The 16,166-nt window shown below is 41.0% G+C and overlaps 1 protein-coding gene and 1 long non-coding RNA gene across 2 annotated transcripts in view; one reads left to right on the plus strand and one right to left on the minus strand.

Moving 5' to 3' along the window:
• Positions 1-3,965, plus strand: part of LOC309503752 — a 97,217-nt gene extending 93,252 nt beyond the window's left edge. Inside the window, exon 3 of the long non-coding RNA XR_014207845.1 lies at positions 3,883-3,965. This is a non-coding gene — a long non-coding RNA (uncharacterized lncRNA). The remainder of the gene's footprint in view (positions 1-3,882) is intronic.
• LOC309498214 (uncharacterized protein) overlaps positions 1-7,977 on the minus strand; it is a 233,752-nt gene extending 225,775 nt beyond the window's left edge. The window contains exon 1 of the mRNA XM_082168786.1: positions 7,963-7,977. The gene's annotated coding sequence lies outside the window, so the exon portion shown is untranslated. The remainder of the gene's footprint in view (positions 1-7,962) is intronic.
• Between the last annotated feature and the right edge of the window lie 8,189 nt (positions 7,978-16,166).

Genomic DNA, 16,166 nt, shown 5'->3' on the forward strand with positions numbered 1-16,166 from the left:
CCGGCAACTTGGAAAGAGGCCATTATTACACCCATTTTTAAATCAGGATCAAAAACACAGGTCGCTAATTACCGGCCAATCAGCATCCTGCCAATATTTTCTAAAGTGGCTGAAAAGTGGATAGCAAAACAACTTGTTGAACATCTGGATAAAGGTTTTATCCCACTGCATCGTATGCAGTTCGGTTTCCGGCCCAATCATTCCACTGAGACAGCGAATTGCTTTCTGATTGAACAGATCAAGTATTTATTGGATAAGAGTCCTTGTGTAGGAGCTGTATTTTTAGACCTTAAAAAGGCTTTTGATACAGTTAACCATCAAGTACTGCTGACCAAACTCACACATTTTAACTTTTCTACAGATGCTATATCATGGTTTCAATCATATTTATTAAACAGAACACAATGTGTTAATATAGATGGTGTTAAATCTCCTTCCATTAGCAATCATGTTGGAGTTCCACAGGGCTCAATTCTCGGGCCTCTATTGTTCTCAATGTACATTAATGATCTTCCAGCTGCTTGTCCGGACTGTAATGTGCAGATGTATGCGGATGACGCTGTGATCTTCATACATGGTAAAGATGAAAAGATAATAGCTACAAACCTTACAAATTCACTAACTAAAGTTCAAAACTGGCTAAATCAAATTTGTCTCACTCTTAATACCGAAAAGACCGTTGTGATGATGTTTACAAAAAAAAAACCTGTGAAGCCAAATATTTTAAAAACTGAATGTAAGACACTCATTGAACAACTTCCAAAAAGAAGTAGATCTTCTGTGTTTTTGGGAGGGGAGGAATTGGAGTTGGTAGCCCAGTTCAAGTACCTTGGGGTTGTGCTAGATTCAAACCTCACTTTCAAAAAACACATACAAAAGGTATCCAATGCTATAAAATTTAATCTACAAAATTACAAACAAATCAGGTCTTACATTACAACTGAGGCTGCTAAATCCTATCTCCATTGTATGATTTTTTCCCACATTGAATACTGCTTCACAGTTTGGTCTTTTGCTGGAGTTACTGCATTAAAACCCATTGAACAACTATATAAAAAAGCAGTTAAGGCATTTGACAGGAAACCACAGTCGTTTCACCTTTGTCCAATTCTTGAGAAGTATCAACTCCTAAATTTTGAAAATCTTAAAATTTTTAAAAATAGCTGTCTTATTTATAAATCTATTAATGGAATCGCCCCTCCACCCCTGGGGGATTTTATCAAAAAGAGAAATAGCGAGACGAGGACTAGATCATTAACCAGGGGGGATTGTGAAGTACCATTTAGAAAATCTTCGTTTGCACAAAATGTCCTCTCTATTAAAGGCTGCATAAATTGGAACAGTATGCCAACGGAAATTAGAGATAGCCCCACTTTTGTTTCATTTAAGAAACATCTTAAAAGATGGCTGAATAACAATCAAAAATGTAATCATTAAGTATGAAGGTAAAATTTGATAGGTAGTTTTATTTATATATTTATAATAAGCACTTTGGGATGTCTATGTAAAGGCATCCATGCACTTTAAATAAATATTATAATAAGTACAATAATGTATAGGAACTATTAATGTTTTTTTTTTTTAGCTTTATATGTATATTTGTTTATGTATATTGTTTGTATGATTTTTTGGTTTGTATTTGTCTATGTTTGGGACTACGGATGGAAATTAGCATTGTGCTAAATCCGGCGTATTTACGTTCAACTTTGATTGTACGTTCATGAATATGCACTGTCCCATTTAAATAAATAAATTCAAATATTTAGGATATCATTAGCAGTAAGTTCATAAACAAACTGCATTACTTCTGCTCTGGCCCCTTGAGTGCTGTTGAATGTGAATTCACTGAATTAAGCACTTGACCAGTGCAAGTTAGAAATGTTCTACCGCCCCTGGTATTATTTTCTCTTTTATGCGAGCTGTTTTTCCATTCTTTAGACGGGCTTCCAGATTTTGTTAGCACTATCTCTGCGAGGTATTTTCTCGTCTTCTGTACTTTCTGAGCCGAAACTATGATCAGGCTCTCTACCTATCTGCACTTTGGGTTTATTATCGTTTAACTCTCTCCCTGTTGAAGCTTTGTACGATCTGTCTCTCTTATTTCCCCTGATATTTCCCCTGTCATCAGGGATCTGAACCCGGTTACGACATCTTTGTGTTTAGGAATCGTTCCCGTTTCAAAGAGCATTTTTTCATAGTTTTTATCTATTTGACCATAGTCACATCCTGAGGCCCCTTCCATTTCAGTGTACTCTGAAGGGGTGGGGGATTCAACTGTGATCAGAGCTTCCTGATCAGTAACGCCGTTTCTAGTTACTCTTATGTCTATTCCTTTAACAATTGGTACGGTGGTATCACTGTCCCCAATTTCTACAGTAACCTTTTTACTTCGACTTTTACTGCTAACGACTTGGACTAATTTACTTAATCCAGCTTCATTAGAAGTGTATAAAGTATCGTCAGTAGCCAGTAGTTCTTTATTGCCTACTTGCGTTTTTTTTTTTTTTTTTTTTTTTTTTTGTCTTGTTTAGTTGATCTTGTGGGAGCAAAATTATATTAGTTATTCTCTCCATGACTGTGTGAATCTGGCTTCTCCTCTGAGGATTTTGGTAACTATCTCTTTATATGAGGTTTCTAAATGGGTACTCTATGGTCCCACAGCGCTGCCCTCGAGATCTCTTGTTACCTCTGTCGTGCCTAACCATAGAACTTTATCTCAGGCGTCCCCGTGATACTTTCTATGGTTAGGAGGAAGTATCTGTTCCTGTAACTTCCTCAATACACTATGGAGACATTATTTTGCATTTGGATTTAGCCGTCGTCTTAGTACTTAAACTATTATTCCCTTAGGTTCTTGTGGGTATTATTGGGCAATTAGAAATTGACCCAATCCCGGACGAGCCCCCATGTGGTGAGATCTGGTATTGCTCTCACGTTCCTGATTAACCCCTAGTATCACTGTGTCTAGGTGATCTTTTGCTGTCAGGTCAGAATAGGAATTATTCCCTCAACTTGCTTGTTTATCATTTATACCAGTAAATCTAGGTGTAGTCCCTACACTCCCAAGGAAACAATAATAGACATTACTAACCAGACATATGAATTAAATTCATGCTTACCTTCCAGCCGAATCGCTCTTGGAACCCTTGTTATCTTCGATTAATAAGGATTAATGTATTGCTCTGTCTTTTGCTCTTAGAACTGTTTGTAAAAGCTGAAGTAAGACTTAACAGTGATTGTCTTTAGAAATAAAAGTTTATTTATACAAAAGATTAAAACACTGGTAGTACAAAAATTAATACTTGTAGCAAATCAAAAAGTAAATGTTACAGGATATAAAACTTCAGCTTATTCAATCTCAACAGGGCAGTCCTGTATGAGTGAATATTACAAAGACTAATTACCTTATCAGCAGTTCAAGCAATTTCGAGTAAATATGAACTCGTTCCCATCCGAGATTTATCAAGTTACAATATTATAGCAGAGCAGTTCAAACCAAAAGAAATTCAGCCAGGATTATACTAGAAGAGATTCGATTCCTCTCTAGGGATGCAATCCGACATCAAAATCAAAAATGCAGCCCTTAACAGTAAAAATGCAGTCATATTTATACAGAACTGGGTTACATTGTTCCAATACAGTTTCTTGGTTTTTTTCCAGAGGAACTCAGTCTCATGACAGAGTCTTGCGACATCAACCATCCATTGTCTCTGAGGGGTTTTTTGGTAACATTGCTGTTTCCCGTATATGGGCATTCTTGCGTCCTTTCCGTCCTCTGCGCTTTGGGCTTCCATGTATGTGTGTGCGTGCATATGTATCCGGAAGTGTGTTTGTACGTTCAAAATACCTATTAAAATTCGCAAATCCTGCCACACTGCCCAGCTAGCAACACTGGACATCAACCACATGGCATAGGCTAATAACCTTTTTTTCATATACTGTCTACTTTCTATAACAGTTCTATCTAAAAACATATTAAACAGTACTGTTAGACAGATTGCTAACTAATAAACACAGAGGGCCCTATTTTAACGATCTGAAACGCAAGTGTCAAGCGCAAAGCGCAAGTAACTTTGTGGGCGGGTCTCGGCGCTGTTGCTATTTTCCCGGCGGGATAAATGACTCTTGCGCCAGGCGCAAATCTAAAATGGGTTGGTCTGAAGTAGCTTCATTATTCATAGGTGTGGTTTGGGCGTAACGTGAAATAAACCAATCAGAGCGTCAGCTCACATTCCCTTTAAGAGCAAACGCGCTTTTTCCATAGCGGATTGCTATTGTAACGGCGGATTTGCCAGACGCGCGCCAGGAGCGCTTCACAGCCAAGGAGAGCAACGCTCTCGTCACGGCCGTAAAAGAGAGAAGTTACATTGAAATGGAGAAACCCACCCAAATTAACTTCGGTTAAACAGGCGTATGATAATTTGGGTAAATGTGTAAGCTAGATGTATGCTTTTATAATAAATTATCTATCTATCTATCTATCTATCTATCTATCTATCGTAATAATGTATGATTTGCAAAAATGAAAACTGCCGCTTCTGTGTAGATGAGAGAATCAAAGTGTATGCGCGTTGTGCACACGCTACATTGATTATGGCCAAGCATGCGCCCTTAAAATAGCATATGAATAACATGCGCAACGCGCCACTGATTTTAAACAATTTTTTCCTGGTTAGTGGCGCAATTGTTTTCTAAACCTGCAAAATAGCAAGAAGGAACGTTTGCGCCGGAACACGCCTCCTCTTTGCGCTGAACCACCCCCGGGAGCGCAAGTGTATTTCCTAACTTAGTGACATGCTTCTGTGGAGGGAAAAGTCCGCTTTGCGCGGGTGCAAAATAGGAATGATACATGCGTCGGTGTACAAAGTCACTTGCGCTGGGTGCAAGATAGGGCCCAGTGAATGCGAGCATTGTTTGCTCTGGCGTTCTCAGCGCCGTCAAAATAAAAGTCACAGTGCTTGCGTCACTCCCTTACCCCTCCTACCAGTTCCTATGGCCACTTGGCCAGTGCCACTTGGCAAATGACTAAAATTCTGGTAATGTTGTTGTAAATTGGGAACCAGATATAAAATAAATGTAAAATAAAAAAGATAAAATAGTATTTTAGCTTGATCTGATGTTGACAATCAAAATAAACATTTCTCAAACTTCCCTTTACTGAACATTTGTCTGTGTCTGTGTCTGTTTTTTTTTTTGTTTTGTTTTTTTATGTCAGCTCTAAAAATATGCTGTTTGTTCTTTGAACTTAAGAGAATTGTGCCTGAAAATTTTGATTTGATGAGTGAGATTAAGAAGATATGGGAAGTTGGAACCCTGAATATGCTTTACTATAAGAAAGCCACAATAAAGTTCACAATCAACGTTCTAACCGCTTGCTTTTAAAAAAATTTTTTTTTTTACTTTTACTTAAATTACTTAAGTACATTAAATATCAGAAAATTACTTTTGATACTTAAGTACAGTATATCAGATACTTTAAGACTTTTACTTAAGTAACATTCTAAAAGGTAACTTTCACTTCTACCAAAGTCTTTTCTAGTACAATACTTGTACTTTTACTCAAGTATTGCTTTCTAGTAGTTTATACAACACTGTTATTTTTAAAACATTATAGGCTCGAATCCCATGTTTCTTTAGCAAAAACTATTAAAGATATTTGATAAATGACTCAATTATCTAACATGATATTAACATTTAAATATACAATACTGCCATATTACTGGTAAGAAAAACAGATAAAAATCAACAACACAGAAATAAAAGGTACATATAGCAGCCATCAAATCCCCTCAGTCTGTTGACACCAATGAAATGAGCTTTAAGTGTCAATTTACAGGAGATCTGAAGACATCAGCATAATAAATGAGGTGAAAACAGGAACTATTGTCATGAAATAAAGAGTGTTTTCAGCAGATCTGTTAATATTGATGAGCCTCAGACTATCAACACTCATTCAACAAGCCATTCAGGATCATCAGCAGATCATCTCACTTTATTCTGAGTGTTTGCTGTTAGAAACACATTATCTGAGTCAGGATACATGATAAAAGCCTGTAAAACTGCTCTAGTGAAAGAAAATACTGTAATTTCTCACAATATGACATGGATAAAACATCAATAGCACAAAAACAGGGTTCGAAATGAGGGGGGTCTGGGGGGGTCCCGGACCCTCCATAAGTCATTAGGTCATAAGTCATCTCCATAATTGCTTATAATAAAATATTAGGAGTTCGAGTTCCTATATCAAAAGTTGCATTAACTAGATACCCAGTGTAATGGTACGTTTGTCAATGTTTCTTGCTAGCTGTATGTGTATGAAGCCAAATGATCTGCCAGCTAACAGCAGACTATGGAAGCTTGTTTCCGCCACAGAGTGAAAAATAAAAAAGGTAAAGTTTACATCTCACAATTCTGACTTATTATCTCAGAATTACGTGATATAAAGTCGCAATTGTGTGTTATTAAGTAAAAATTGCGTGATATAAAGTCGCAATTGCATGTTATAAAGTCAGAATTATGAGATATAAACTTGCAATTGCGAGAAATGTAGGCTACTTGAAATTCTGACTTTTTCTCAGAATTGCATGCTTATATCTCGCAATTCTGACTTTATAATACGCAATTGGGAGATATAAAGTCAGAATTGCATGATGTAAAGTCACAATTGCGTGTTATAAAGTCAGAATTGTGAGATATAAACTATTCTGAGGTAAAAAAAAAAAAAGTACGTCTTTTTTTCCCCCTTAGAATTGGACTTTATATCTCGCAATTCTGACTTTATATCTCGCAATTCTGAGAAATTCAGAATTGCGAGATGTAAACTTGCAATCGTGAGATAAAAAGTCGCAATTATCTTTTAAAATGTTTTATTCTGTGCAAGCTTCCATAGCAGACCTAGCAGCTAGACTAGATATTCAAAGCTAGCATAACGACCTACTTGTCCAGTCAGTGATTACGAAAGATAACCAGGACTTAATTCAAGTCTGTGAGTTGATTAAAATGAATGATTTGAGCGTGAATGAGTATACATGAGAGCTTGGTAAGCTATCTAGGAAGCTAATATTATTTTTCTTAATTTAGAATCCTGCATCATGGAGAGAAAAAGAGGAAAAAGAACTTGTAACTTTGTTGCTCCAGAGTTAGAGGGTTACCTGTTAGATTATAGCCACTTCTCCAGACATCACTACAATACTGGGCCTTGCCCAAACCATGAAAAACATCCCAAGACCATTATCCCACCTTCAACATTGGTCCATATAATTTTGCCTACAGTATATAGTGTAGCAAGGTAGTCTTCAGAATTTTTTATAATTTAATAATTAAATTTTAGGGGACCCCCCAAGAGTCCTAAGTCATTTCGAACCCTGCACAAAAACAATCACTAATGATCTTCATCAACCACTACAGATAAATAATTAGCCTACAGCAGCATAATGTGTCCAAATTAATCTAAATATAGCAAGTTTGATCTTATGATAACTACATTAATCACTATAAAGTAGTTAGATCATTAAAATAATAATGCACAGAATTGATATATATATTTATAATAATATTTTAATTTAATGTCTCACGTGGCTCATTATAGGCTCAATGTTAAGCATTTAGCAGTATCTGTTCCAGTATGACACTTGATTTTTGATTTATTTGATATTCACTTGATTTATTTGAGATTGATTCTCATATCAATTCCCCTCACTGATCTTAAACTGACTTTGACTTCTGACTTGATCAAACAATCACACAAACGAACACAAAATCGCTCAGGTCTGAATGAACTCAACATATTCTCCTCATGCTCGCTGAATGTTTATTTCAGAAGGAAGACGCCAGAAAAGACGCACAAGTATCGCTGTGATCGATGAAAACAATACAGAAATGAGTCTGTCACTTAATCAAACTGTATAAAGTGTGTGTGATGGTTGAGTAAAGATGAGAAATACCGTGAACTACTCTTCTCACCTCAGAAGACTCGACACTGAAACTCAATGGGAATGAAAGGCGCGAGCGGTGAGGTCATCATTATAATGACCATAGACATAATATAGAGATATACGCCCTATCGACCGCTAATACCTACTGGCGCTAACTAGCCGTGGGGACGCCATCTTGGATCGGTCAGCCGCTCCACCCAGTGTAATCTGTTTGGCAGGTTCAATGAGCTATCAGCGCATTAATTAATCATACCTCACTGAATACCGAACTGATTTTGATTGATACATGTAGCCATACAAGGTCATACATTTAGCTATGATACTTACTATGATACAGGTTCGGCGTATTTTAATATTTATAGTGGGCTTAACAGTAATAGAATATTCTGATATATGATATAAAGTGACCAGACGTCCAAGATCAAAAATGGGAACATAATCCCCGAAAAGGGGGGAAAACTGGGACATTTTGACTATCCATCTGATTGAAAAAACCTAATGTTGTGTCTTCAAAAACAAAACGGGGACAGAGGTAGTTTTTTTCTGTATTTGGCCAGGGACAGGCAACCAAAAACGGGGACTGTCCCCTGAAACTGGGGACATCTGGTCACACTATGATACTTGATGTAGGCTATGTTATTTTGCAAATCACACACTATATGATAAGAAGCAGAAAGATTACAGTCAGATATTTCAATAAACATAAGGAACAATATATGATTATATTATATTAGTTTCTTCAAAGCTTATTTGTCTCTCTCTGTCACAGACACACACACACACACACACACACACACACACGAAATAGTGAAGCTACCAGTTCCACCAAAATACTAAGTTACTATAGCTAAGCTACAAGTAGTGACTGCCCAACACTGATAATGCAGTCTGTGCCACTTGTGTACTCGCTGGCCAATGTTATACCAGTAATATTTGTTTTCTTTATAGTACAATAGCATTCTTGTGTCAGTTGTAATCTGAGTCAGTGTTATGGAATATGAATCAAGTCTCAGTTCACAGCCGGGTGAACACTGGCTGGTAAAGTAAACATAGCCTAGCTAAGTTAGCTGGCTACGATTTCAGTACAGTTAACTTATATCAAAGATCCTTGCTCCTTATCAACTCTCTGGTAATATTCTATTCACAAAATACAACCAAAAGTACGGTAAAGTTAAATCTTACTTGTGAAATGTAATCCCCCGAGCCCTATTTGCGATGGTCCGCCGATGAGCAGGAAATGTAGTGATGACGTTCGGCACCGAGGCTTGGAAGCTTCTATAGACCAACGCTACTTTTGCGTCATCGAAGGGTATTGCCCCTTTTTGGGGGAAAACAAACGGATTCCCCTGAGAACAGAACTCGCTCAACAGACACGATCACGAATTCTGTTTACTCCAGTAACTGAAGAACAAAAATAACATGCCCAAAAGTTGTTGCGTGGTGAGCTGCACCTCAAATGTTTTTAAAAACCCTGGTTTAAAATTTGTACCTTTACCATGCCGAATAAAACAAGCGGAAAGAAGAATGTTATGGCTTCAGGCGATAAAGAGGGAAGCACCAGATGGAGGGTTATGGGACCCAAAGACCCCTCACACATATGTATGTGGGAAACATTTCATAACAGGTTAGCCGATTATTTCATTAATTCAACCCCCCAAACTATCTGTATTTAACATGAAGTAGTGTACTTGCTAGTTACTGGCTTTAATTTCGTTACCATACCAACTAAGCCAGTTAGTGCTAGATAGCATCTAGCTATGGCTAGGCAGCTAGGATACCGCCTAGGGTGTATACCAGAGTTTTTATACCATATGCATGTACTGAAACGGTATTTTACAATGTTAAACCAATTCCAGGAAGCCATGTTAAAGAACCCCTGCACCCGGATTTTGTGCACACAATATTTCCTCACCGTACTGTGGCAGACCCAAACCAGAAATTAAATAGGTATAAACACGCCAGGAAATGTGAGCAGACATCACCCCTTCTCAAACGCAAGGTGGCAAAAACGATTGCTGTTAGCCCAGATCTACCTACAAGTAAGTTTAATGACATGCACTCGTTGAGATTGTATTAAAGGGGTGGTAAAACACGATTTCACTTTTTTAACTTTAGTTAGTGTGTAATGTTGCTGTTTGAGCATAAACAACATCTGCAAAGTTACAACTTTCAAAGTTTAAAGCAAAAGGAGATATTTGCTTTTAAAGAAATCAATTTCTAAGAACTACAAAAAACGGCCAGTAGGGACTACACGACATTCCTGCGGGCTTGCTGACATCACTAAGCCCAATATTTACATAAACCCCTCCTCCGATGAAGGATTCGCACAACGGCTAGTCCTGAAAGATGGAGCAGTTCCAACTTTAAAAACAGAAACTGTTTACGGGCCACAACCTGTAAGTATGATTTATTTTTCGTCGTTGTGTTTTCCTGTAATAGTTCGTATTGTTAATTGTACGTTGTAGCAAGGAAGTAAACGAAGGACAACGCTGTTTGGCTCCACAAACCAGTTTGTTAAATGCTAACGTTAATTCATACTTATCCGACTGTAACGATAACCAGCTGGAGTGCCCTTGAAAGCCTCCAGAGGTCACTCCACACCAGACTATCATGTTTCACTCACAAACTACATTTCCCATAACTCACTGCCCGGACTCATCATCACTTATCACTGATCACATTCACCTGTACCTCATTCACTTATCACTGATCACATTCACCTGTACCTCATTCACTGATTGCATTCACCTGTCTCATCCTGTTAGTCTGTCTATTTATACCATGTCCATTTATTCACTCACCGCGAAGTCTTGTTTTAGTGTTACACGGCAATTCTGAGCATTCTCTTGGTTTCCTTGTCTCTTGGTTTTTGGATATCTTGCCCTGTTCCCTGGATTACTCTCTTGCCTCTGGTCCCTGCCTGTTTTGTTTGTTTGTTTGTTTGTTTCTTTTGTTGGACTGCCTATCTGTGTATGACCCTTGCCTGTATCTTGGATTACGTCTCTGGATTGCCCTCAAATAAAGCTGCACTTGGATCTAAACCTTTGTGTCTCGGAGCAGTTCGTGACAGAAGACTTCGCCATACCAAGATCCAGCAGCGATGACCACCATGAATCCAGCAGCAAAGATTATGTGTCTCCGTCAGGGAGACCGGCCCATAGAGGAGTACGTGAGAGACTTTATTGAGCTGGCACCTTTGGCATTTTTCGATGAAGTATGCCTAATGAAATTTTTCCGTGGAGGACTATCCGAGCCGATCAGCTCCCTAATGCCACTTCATCACCCTGGCTGGAATCTTCAAAGGTACATAATCCAGGCTCTTTTGCTGGCTGAGTCACTTCACGCCAGTCCAGCCGAGCCCGCACTTCACGCCAGTCCAGCCGAGCCCGCACTTCACGCCAAATCTGCCGAAGCCAAGGCAGTATGCGTCATGCCCGCCGCCCCTGAGACTGAGAGCGTCATGCCCGCCGCGCCTGAGACAGCAAGCGACATGCCCGCCAAGCTAGAGCCTTCACCGCTGGTCCCGTCCAGCACAGAGCCCTCTTCACTGCTGGTCCCGTCCAGCACAGAGCTCTCTTCACCGCTCGTCTCGTCCAGCACAGAGCCCTCTTCACCGCTGGTCCTGTCCAGCTCAGAGCCCTCTTCACCGCTGGTCTCGTCCAGCACAGAGCCTTCTTCATTGCCGCTGCTCCTGTCCAGCTCAGAGCCCTCTTCACCGCTGGTCCTGTCCAGCCCAGAGCCCTCTTCACCGCTGGTGCTGTCCAGCTCAGAGCCCTCTTCATCGCTGGTCCTGTCCAGCTCAGAGTCCTCTTCGCCGCTGGTCCTGCCCAGCTCAAAGCCCTCGCCGCCACTGGTCCCGTCAAGCTCAGAGCGCGCTGATCCTGATCCAGAGACTGAGCTTCACGTCACTTCTGCCGACCCAGAGACTGAGCTTCACGTCACTTCTGCCGACCCAGAGACTGAGCTTCACGTCACGTCAGCCGATCCAGAGACTGAGCTTCACATCACGTCCGCCCATCAAGAGTCTCGTCCCGCCGAGACTGAATCTGTTCCTGAGCCTGAATCTGATCCTGATACTGAGCCTGAATCTGTTCCTCTTCCTCTTTCTGCGCCTGTGTCTTCGGACAAGATGGCCGACTCCGCGCCTGTGTCTTCGGACAAGATGGCCGACTCCACGCCTGTGTCTTCGGACAAGATGGCCGACTCCACGCCTGTGTCTTCGGACAAGATGGCCGACTCCACGCCTGTGTCTTCGGACAAGATGGCCGACTCCACGCCTGTGTCTCCGGACAAGATGGCCGACTCCACGCCTGTGTCTCAGGACAAGATGGCCACCGCCGAGCCAGTGTCTCAGGACAAGATGGCCGCCGCCGAGCCAGTGTCTCAGGACAAGATGGTCGCCGCCGAGCCAGTGTCTCAGGACAAGATGGTCTCCGCCGAGCCAGTGTCTTCGGACAAGATAGTAGCCGCTGCCACGGTGTCTGTCCCTGAGCCGGTGTCTGTCCCTGAGCCGGTGTCTGTCCCTGAGCCGGTGTCTGTCCCTGAGCCGGTGTCTGTCCCTGAGCCGGTGTCTGTCCCTGAGCCGGTGTCTGTCCCTGAGCCGGTGTCTGTCCCTGAGCCGGTGTCTGTTCCTGTGTCTGTTCCTGTTCCTGAGCCGGTGTCTGTTCCTGTTCCTGAGCCGGTGTCTGTTCCTGTGTCTGTTCCTGTTCCTGTGCCCTGGCCGCCTGAAGGGTCGTCTCCGCCCTGGCCGCCTGAAGGGTCGTCTCCGCCCTGGCCGCCTGAAGGGTCGTCTCCGCCCTGGCCGCCTGAAGGGTCGTCTCCACCCTGGTCGCCTGCACAGCCTGCTCCGCCCTGGTCGCCTGCTCTGCCTGCTCCATTCTGGCCTCCCGTATTACCGCAGTCTCAAGGTCCTCTTCCGCTCCACGGACCTGGCCCTCCATCCCGCCCCCGGATCCGCCTCCGGGCCACCTCCCACCTGGACAGTTTTGGAGCGTCTGGAAGCCGCTCTTTGGGGAGGGGCTATGTAACGATAACCAGCTGGAGTGCCCTTGAAAGCCTCCAGAGGTCACTCCACACCAGACTATCATGTTTCACTCACAAACTACATTTCCCATAACTCACTGCCCGGACTCATCATCACTTATCACTGATCACATTCACCTGTACCTCATTCACTTATCACTGATCACATTCACCTGTACCTCATTCACTGATTGCATTCACCTGTCTCATCCTGTTAGTCTGTCTATTTATACCATGTCCATTTATTCACTCACCGCAAAGTCTTGTTTTAGTGTTACACGGCAATTCTGAGCATTCTCTTGGTTTCCTTGTCTCTTGGTTTTTGGATATCTTGCCCTGTTCCCTGGATTACTCTCTTGCCTCTGGTCCCTGCCTGTTTTGTTTGTTTGTTTCTTTTGTTGGACTGCCTATCTGTGTATGACCCTTGCCTGTATCTTGGATTACGTCTCTGGATTGCCCTCAAATAAAGCTGCACTTGGATCTAAACCTTCGTGTCTCGGAGCAGTTCGTGACACCGACAAACATATCACCAGCGCAGCGAACTTGGAATGTTCGTGGTTGTTGTCGTTTATGTGATCAGTGTAAAATATTCTTTGATTATAGCTTATGTATTGTTTATCTACATGCTTGTTTATCTACAGGCATGCTAAACATGGTTTTGTGTTTGATTTGGCTACTGTTGTAAAGCCAATGTTTAGTGTTCGTATTGGATTAATAGTTCAGGCGACAGATATTTAGCTACAAGCGTTCTAAATATACAAAAGTAACAGTGTCATATAGCGATCTGCAGTCTTAAAAAACATACCTTTCTGAAACGTCCTTTAACAGCCGTTCTTGAACAGGTTCTGCTCGATCCTCTCCACTAACATTCTCTGGGTCTGATTCGGGCTCAAACTGGTATGGCAATATTGACGCCATTGTTTACAGAAGCACAAACTACCGGTAAAGATAAGGGGGTGTGACGTTTCCGAACAACGAGCACTTGGCGGTAAGCGAATCACAACACACTGGGCCAGCTAACCAATCTGAGCCCATTGCGTATTTTGAAGGGGGGGGCTTCATAGAACGCGGAAATCATCCGACCGTTTTTACAAGGAGGGACAGAGCAGTGTAGAATAATGGTTAAATATGTGAAAAATAATGCAATTTTTTTTAAACGAAACATGTTACAGTGCACCCCACAAACACAATCAAGCCTTCGAAAAAAGGCGTTTTACCACCCCTTTAAGATGGTCAGGCTAAAGCTGGATTGGGGTTAGATGTGCGGGCTAAAGCAACTTCTTCTCGTTAGTTCTCGATGAAGGCCATTGCCCAGTTGACAACGATGATGCTGACGATGTCCCTGATGAAATGCGTGAGTAAAGGAACTGCCTGTCATCTTATTCTGTGGAGGGAAATGATGGAAAGTGCCGACAGATGACTGGACTCAGCTGGACGATGTTTTTGAGCCTATTTACATTTCTTAATCAGTTCGTGAAGAGACGAGGCTACATCTCCCTTCCACTGCGGGACCAGCTGTTTATTACACTGATAAAACTACGTCAAAACCCATCCTTTTTTTTTCCTAAGTCACGTTCTGAAAATGCCTCAAACAACTGTCAGGCAAATTTTTATCCGATGGCTTGACCTGATGAATGGGAAAATTTCTTTTTTAGTTCACTGGCCTGATAGGGAATGTTTTTCAATGATACCTCCAGAAATGAAGGCCCAGTTCCCACGACTCACAGCAATCATAGATTGTTTTGAAATCAGGACAGAGTACCCCAGCAACCTTAAAGCTAGGTGAGTGTCACAAGAAATGTCTTTACACACTCTCACATCCCATATTGAAATAAAAGACTAGATGTCATCTGCTATTATGTATCCGTTCTTAGAGCGAAATCATACTCTAACTACAAGAAATGGACAACAGTGAAATATTTTATAGCATGCAGTCCATCTGGCAGCATTACATTTTTGTCAAATGGATGGGAAGGAAGGGCCTCTGATGTGCATAATGTTCGACAGTCAGGATTCCTGTCCTCAGTGTACGATTCTCCAGGTGATCAGGTAAAATTGTAATTACGTGTATCTCAACTAACCACAATCATGTCATTTGATTAGGGTGTCATGTCACCACCCTCTGGTGAGAAAGCAGAACAAAGTAGATACACTGCAATATTATGGTGGATTTTTTTAATCTCTAGATATTGGCAGACAGGGGGTTTACACTCCAGGATGACTTTGTCCTCCTCGGTGTCGAGCTGCTAACACCATCATTCACAAAAGGGAGGAAGCAGTTACCTGGGAGAGAGGTGGAAATGTCTCGTAGAAAGTCAAACATCCGGATTCATATTGGTAAGTAAATTATTATTTTATTATTGTAATGATTATTGTAATGCCGTTTTTATTTGAAAAGTCAATTTAAAAAAGCGCTCCTTTTTTGTTGTTGTCGTCTTTACAGAGCGGGTGATTGGTGTGCTGAAAGGTCGCTTTCACATCCTTGACGGTCCACTCCCTCGGTGTCTGGTTCAGTCTGAACGGGACAAAAACCAAGGGCAAGCAACAGTTGACAAACTTGTAAATGTTTGTGCAGCACTTGTAAACGTGGCACAAAGTATTATTAAATAAATACTAAAATATGTTCTGGTTCAGTCTGCACGGGACAAAAACCAAGGGCAAGCAACAGTTAACAAACTTGTAAATGTTTGTGCAGAACTTGTTTTTTTGTTTTTTTTTACTTAAAGTAGTATTTATTGTTATTTTTACCTTTTTGTTATGTCTGGTTTTCAAACCCTTGTGAGGGTAAAATTGGTTTATCACACTTCTTTTGTATATATATTTTTTTATTTCAAGAACAAATAATATTATCCGTACAGAGATTGTGCAGCACTTGTAAACATGTCACAAAGTATTATTCAATAAATACTCAAATATGTTCAATAGTGTCTCTATTTTTTTTTTTATAGATTATTTAAAAAAGATTATTTTTCTCACCTCACTTTGTAGCACTGTTGTCATCAATCGTGGGTGGATGTGTTTTGCCCAAAATCTGCTGATCACGTCCACCATTCCGTGAATGAATTCATCATCTTTTAAGATTCTAAAGATGGTGGTCTGCTGTGGGGTCCAAGTAACAAAGTCTGCATACTGTGCTGCACACACAAACATTTGCAGCTGAACCTTTGGCAAGGAGGAAGGGGGAAAGGAAGTATTATTAAAATGTGCCTA

The sequence above is a fragment of the Leuciscus leuciscus genome (genome assembly GCF_965113295.1).
Source record: "Leuciscus leuciscus genome assembly, chromosome: 1".
NCBI lineage: Eukaryota > Metazoa > Chordata > Actinopteri > Cypriniformes > Leuciscidae > Leuciscus > Leuciscus leuciscus.